Source organism: Stegastes partitus, unplaced genomic scaffold, assembly GCF_000690725.1.
Source record: "Stegastes partitus isolate 25-593 unplaced genomic scaffold, Stegastes_partitus-1.0.2 Scaffold64, whole genome shotgun sequence".
Classification (NCBI taxonomy): domain Eukaryota; kingdom Metazoa; phylum Chordata; class Actinopteri; family Pomacentridae; genus Stegastes; species Stegastes partitus.
The window spans coordinates 96,317-102,582 of NW_007577795.1; the positions used below are offsets into that span (position 1 = coordinate 96,317).

The following is a 6,266-nucleotide window of genomic DNA, read 5'->3' on the forward strand; positions in this document are numbered from 1 at the left end:
TTTACTGTGACGTTTGTTGAACTGTCTTCAGTTTCTTTGTTCGGTGTCATTTCAGCTTTAAGTACAGGAATATTCATGTTGTTAACTTTCAGCATGAAGGCAACATGGTAGCAACTTGGGACTTTGCTCACACAATGCTGATTTATGGACACCTATGCACACCAGTTTTTTTGTGTCCCTACAAATAGAATAGAATAGAATAGAATAGAATAGAATAGAATAGAATAGAATGGAATACTTTGTTATTGATCCCCATTGGGGGAAATTTACACGCCACACCAGCATCCAAAAATATAGAAAGTACAAAAAAATAACAATACTTAAGTAATACGCATCCTGGTGTCCGCACACAGCAGGTCCAAGGCCCCACTGTCTCTGGTTGGACAGTCCACATACTGGCTGAATGTGGGGAGAGTGGTGGAGAGCGATGTATGATTAAAGTCTCCTGAGATGACGCTCAGAGACAGAGGGTGTGATGTCTGCAGTTGGGACACTGAACTACAGATGAGTTCACAGGCTGCAGCAGCATCAGCCGAGGGGGAATGTCCACATCGCCATTTTTGACATGTCAAAATAGCAAAGAAAAGGAACCTTGGCTTGCCATACTTGCAACATATCAAATTCTACTGGAGTTAGAGGCTTTAATAAATGTTACAATGTTGACCAAGGTTGATATTTTTAGTTGGAAATATGGATACATCCATATATATACACTTTACGGTGCCCCAATACTTTTGAAGATTTAGCACCTTTTCCCATTTTCAAGGGTAAATAATTAAAATTTGGCCTCTGCTAGGTTCCTTTGATCATTTAGACCTGCTGGAAATAGTTTTGACTGTGTCTTCACCACATTTCGTAGCTGTGGGAGCTGAATGTCTGTAGGTATTGCTGAAGTTACAAAAAAATCCCCCGGTTTCAGCCATTATTTTTTATTTGTACCTTTTTTTTTTTTTACAGAGGTTAGTTTTGGGTCGCAAAAAACAAACAAGTACACTCTGAACAGCAACAGCGGTATCCTGACTGACCCAACAGGTCTCTGCACTGCTGCCACAAGACATGCAGTCAGCAAAGTTTTTCCACTGATAAGAAGCACAGAAGCATTTTCCTGTGAAAAGATCAAAAGGCACACAAGCATCTTTCCGTTACCTGCATGTATAGAGATGCCGGTATGTGTTGTCATGTCATGCTCAGAGTGTTTTACTGTAGAGTTGCTCAGGATAGCGTGACAAAACATCATAACATTGAAGAAGCTGGTAATTTAACAGTTTGACATTGCCAGTCACAAACTATAAAAATTCTCCACACTGACTTTTAATACTGTAAATGACTCATGGAGAACCAAAACAGAGGCACGTACTACGTCAGTCCTTCTCTGTAGGAAGGACAGGAAGACGGAAATTTTGCAGATGCATTTCTGGGTAATGATCATTCCTGATAGTTAATAGGTATTACAAGTGAGACTGCATCAAATATGCCTCGATCTAAATTTGAAGTATTACACATGAAGTATATTCTTGGTTGTGCAACTTAAATGAAACTTAACTTAACTTAAGCTGACCTGATGATTTTTTGATCAATAACTCCAAAACAAACTGAGGCTTCACAACATATTGTTTCAGCAATAGTCACATGGAGTGCAATGTGAGGTAAGGGGAATTAACTGGAACACATCATGCTACAACTTATTTTGCTGTTTAAAAGAAAAAGGGAAAAACAGGCACCCTGTTGGCACACAACCCAACACGGCTACATTGTTTGACCTTTCAAATCAGCATCAAAAATGGATGAATGCCATCCAAAGCAAATAAAAATAACTATTTTGCCAGTGGTACACCACATGAAAAAGTTTCCAAACGTCTGCTTTCAGCTTTTTTAAAATGATTTTATACTTTCGATGCACACCCCTACATAAATCTTAATCAAGCCAATGCATCTAGAATGACTCACACTTTCCTACCAAGTAATTCAAGTCATGTGGTGAAAATTCCCGTCCACGTATCACAATATATATCGCAGTAAAAATAAAATATCACAATATTTTCCAATATCGTGCAGCCTCAATACAAACACACAGCCCTGACACCTCCGTACTTTATGGAGTTTATCTGTTTTATATGTTGCAAGCAATTAAACATCCAGCAACACCAGAGCAACATTATCAACCCACTGGAGTTGTGTTTCTAAATCAGATATTGTTTTAGCTCGACACAAACTTGTCAGACAAATGCCTTAAGCTCCTAGTCACTACCTAGCCAACTGTAAGTTTCTTCTTGTGCTACAAGTGTTACAGCAAAACCATTCATATAAACACCGTCCTCATACGCATGTGTGACATTTCCACTCGGCCAATATGAAGTCAGTTCCCTTCACTGATTGGTGTTGTTTCCTTTATCTGACCAGAGATGGAAAACATGACCAAAATCTTTTGTTGCTCCGTCGTATAAATCATGAAATCTCCTTACACTTAGGCTGAGCCAGGCATTATAATCACTCTAAATTACTTTTTATTATTATCATTATTATGTTTTGGGGCATTTCAAATCTTAATTGGGCTGCCAGGAGTAGAGAGATGATGAGAAATGATGGGGAGAGATGATGAATGACAACAGAGACACCAAGTGGAACACATCTTCAACCCTCAGGCCAGGCATACATAGGTAATTAGGCAGGGACGCAACAAACAATTGTTTTCATTAACAATTCATTTGTCTCCTGCTCCTAGATTAATTGTTTAGTCAATTAAATGTCAGAAAATAGTAAAAAAAAAAAAAAGAACAGCATTTTCCCAAAGGTCAGTCTGATGTCTTAATATGACTCAATCTGTCCAATCTACATATCTGAAAGGCAGCACTGGAGAATGTTTGACATTTTTTCCTGGAATCAGACTTGTTGCTTTTTCACCTCCAAATTATATTACAAATTAGTCACATTGTTTTCTTTGTAAACAAATATGCTGGAGTCGTGCCTTGCTGCTCTTTATTTTCTTTTGCTGAAAAGAAAAAAGAAAAAAAAGACATTTAAATTTACAATTTAAATTTAACCCCAGGCTCCAAAACAGGTGTCAGTGGACAGCAGAGCCGAGATCACCTGACTAAAGGGATACCCATCTGCAGGTGACTTAATAATTCAACAGGAGTTTTATTCGCAATCACAATATCAGTGCTCGCTGAGCCGTTTGTAGACTATCCCTCAGGCCTCAATAGTTATTAAAGACAGAAATTATATATTCATAACACAGGATATTGCTGCTTGTTTATTTATAGCTTGCTTCCATTTTTCAGTGGTATTTTGTCAGTTGACTTCCAAGCTATCTACCTTGCTTTGCCTCGAGCCATATATACCTCTCCCTCCGCACCGCCACCCCCAAAAAGAGGGGGGGAGAAAAAAACCTCAGGAATGGCTAAATTGAAAGTGCGCTTTTTCCATTATTTTCAGGTTCGACCACCGCCAAGCTATTTCCTCGTTTGCTTGTGCCCAGACTTTGCAATGAGGATGTCTCTTTCTTTCACGGCCTTACAGACGGCTTGTTTGGTTCAGCTGCTGTCAAGGGACTGCAGAGGATGCTAGAGAGAGCGCGGGTCCAACATTGTTCGCTGTAGTCAGGGGCTCCCAAGGACAAGATGATATTATCACACTCGGAGAGATGTGTGCTTGTGTGTGTGCCCATGTAAGCAACGGCAACTTTGTGTTTCCTATTATGCTTTTTAAATGAAAATATGTAAAAATGTGTTTTCAGTGAAGCAGCAAAGAACTGGTGCAAAATATATAAAAACGAATACAAATAAAGGAGGAGTCATGTGGTTTCCAAAAACGAGTGCAATTTTAGCTCTGTGATAAAATTTACTGTGCATCTCTGTCCTGTGCTTCTCTGCCTGTGTTCATCCCACTGCAACACGAGCGTCCTGCCGTACACGCAGTCAGTCAATCATCCCAAAATGTCGGCACCAATAAGCTGTGGCGGTAAGCCAACAACCAGAAACCCCAAAGAGCGACTTTCACACATTTAGCAAGAACCCCCACATCAGAGATATTCTATCCATTTCCCTTCCCAAAAAGCTGTTACCGCAGCACATTTGCTCCCACTTAGCACTCAACATTCACATCCAGACAGTGAAATCCTTGTTGTTCGGAGTGATTAACAGGAGGGAAAGGGAAAAAAAAGGAAAAAAACATTTCCTAAAATTGGCCGCCTTCCAAAATACATTTGTCTTCATTTGTCAAAGGTGAGCCACTCTGTTCTGCTGTGCAGGGAAGTCCGAAAGCAGCAAGTTGGCTCAGTATTGACGAGTCAATCAGCAAAGGTCAGCAGGTTTAGGGGAAGTGGGACACCTGAGCGGGACTTAATCTTCTTCGTCCTTTAAGTGAAGGATTTTGGATGAATAAGCAGGTGCTGGAAAGCTATTACCTACCCACCTCCCTGGGTTTGTCATCAGCCAAGGGCAGAAGGGCCTGGAGAAATGCCAGCTGCACCGACTAACACACACTCACAGACGTTTGCAGAAGAGGCAGAAGTTGGCACCTGCCATTTTGACTCACTGATAGGCATCTAATGTAACCTCCCTCTGCTCCTTTACCTCTCCTCTCCCACTCACTCCCTCCTCCCGGAGACACGAGCAAATCAAAGTAATGGGTGTACAGCTGCAGCCTGTGTCCTCTGCTGGATAGCTGACATAATTGTCCCCCCCTCTGCTGCTTAATGGAGACAGTGTGCACATCTGACATCCGCGCAAGTGCACCAATTCCCTAAGTGACATGACAGTGTTTACGACTCCGCGGGCTTCAAGAGTGTTGGAAGTTTCCAAATTTGTAGTCAATTGAACTGTAGTTTACAGATGATTGCACTGTGTCCTGTAACATCAATGAGATGTCTGAATTTATGAGGCTAGACAGAGAGCTCACATGTCTGAAATAGGGTTTAAAGCTGTGAGACAGTTCACGCCGCAGAAAGCTGTGGACTTTATAAATTGGTATAATCAATTTCAGGGATGTTGAAGGTGAAGCAGCAAGCCTCTCCAAGATTTAACAACGTCCCAAAAGGGAAACATGTAGCAACAGAAAAGCATGACGTGTGTTTGTTTAAACCATAATGTTCCAAGTGAAATGTGACAGCAGGAGGGATCTCATCAAGTGTCTCCATCACGGCTGCCAGTGACAGAGTTAATAAAAACATAAGCTCCACCGAAGCCGCTAGACAAATGTTCCACACGCACATTTTCTGTGGAGGTCGGGTCAAAATCAAAAGTCTGCCGACAGGGTTTGTTTTCCACTTGTCAGTCTAACCTCGGTGATGTCAGTTCAACCCCAGTGGACGCTGAAGAATAAACCAACACTGTAACTATCAGAAGTCCCAAGAATAACAGTAATTGATCGCACCATGAAAGAAGAAACAACAAGAGAATGAAGCATTTCATAATCTTTGGCAAACAACCTGTAAAAGTCAAATCCTCACATTTCCTAACAGCTGGGGCTTTGTCCACACTAATACAGATATTTTGCAAAACAAACATTTCCTCTGTGTTTGGGCATTTTAGGTCACTCAAACTGAAAGTGCAGATTTATGAAAAATCCAGTTTATGTCTGTTAATGTGGGCACGCCCATTGTTGCTTTTTGTGGTGAACATGCACCTGAAATACCAACAAAAATAGCAGATAATATGTACACTGGTTTCTTTATGTTTGGTTAACACTAGTTTTTACAGGTTTACAGCTTAACTTAGTGCTGCTGCTTCACAAGCATGCAAAAGCCTCTGCATTCACACTTTCAAGTCAGCAGAAATTATGCAATGACACAATGCTCTTTTATGTTATTTGACATATTGTGGATGTAGACTGGCCCACCATGTTTATTACACTGTTTGCAGTCAGTTTTGCATTCTCCTGTGTACAGAGATATTTTGCATAATGATGGTTGCGTGGACAGAATATTTTTTAAAACGGAGGAGAGAGATAGCCATATTGTTGTTAATGTTTGGAGATGAACTTGACTTTAGAAACAGTAGTGTCACACTTCAAACCACCCTCTTTCCATCAAACAGCTCAAACTTTAAGACATCTGTCATGCAACAAGGCTAAGAGAGTACAGCCACGTTAACTTCTCTGTGCCGACGGGGTTAGCAGCACGGCATCATGCTCCCAGTGACAACGATACCATGCTGAGTTCAAATCTGTACATCAGAGGGACCATAATGCCATTATCTCTCAAACTATATTGAACAGCACTCACACATTTTGCCACCATGGAAGTAATCTGAGCAGATTCTGGCTAT

The 6,266-nt window shown here is 40.9% G+C and overlaps 1 long non-coding RNA gene across 1 annotated transcript in view; it reads left to right on the forward strand.

Moving 5' to 3' along the window:
* LOC103353192 (uncharacterized) overlaps window positions 1-3,684 on the forward strand; it is a 19,203-nt gene extending 15,519 nt beyond the window's left edge. Inside the window, exon 3 of the long non-coding RNA XR_519992.1 lies at window positions 3,436-3,684. This is a non-coding gene — a long non-coding RNA (uncharacterized LOC103353192). The remainder of the gene's footprint in view (window positions 1-3,435) is intronic.
* Window positions 3,685-6,266: the final 2,582 nt, after the last annotated feature.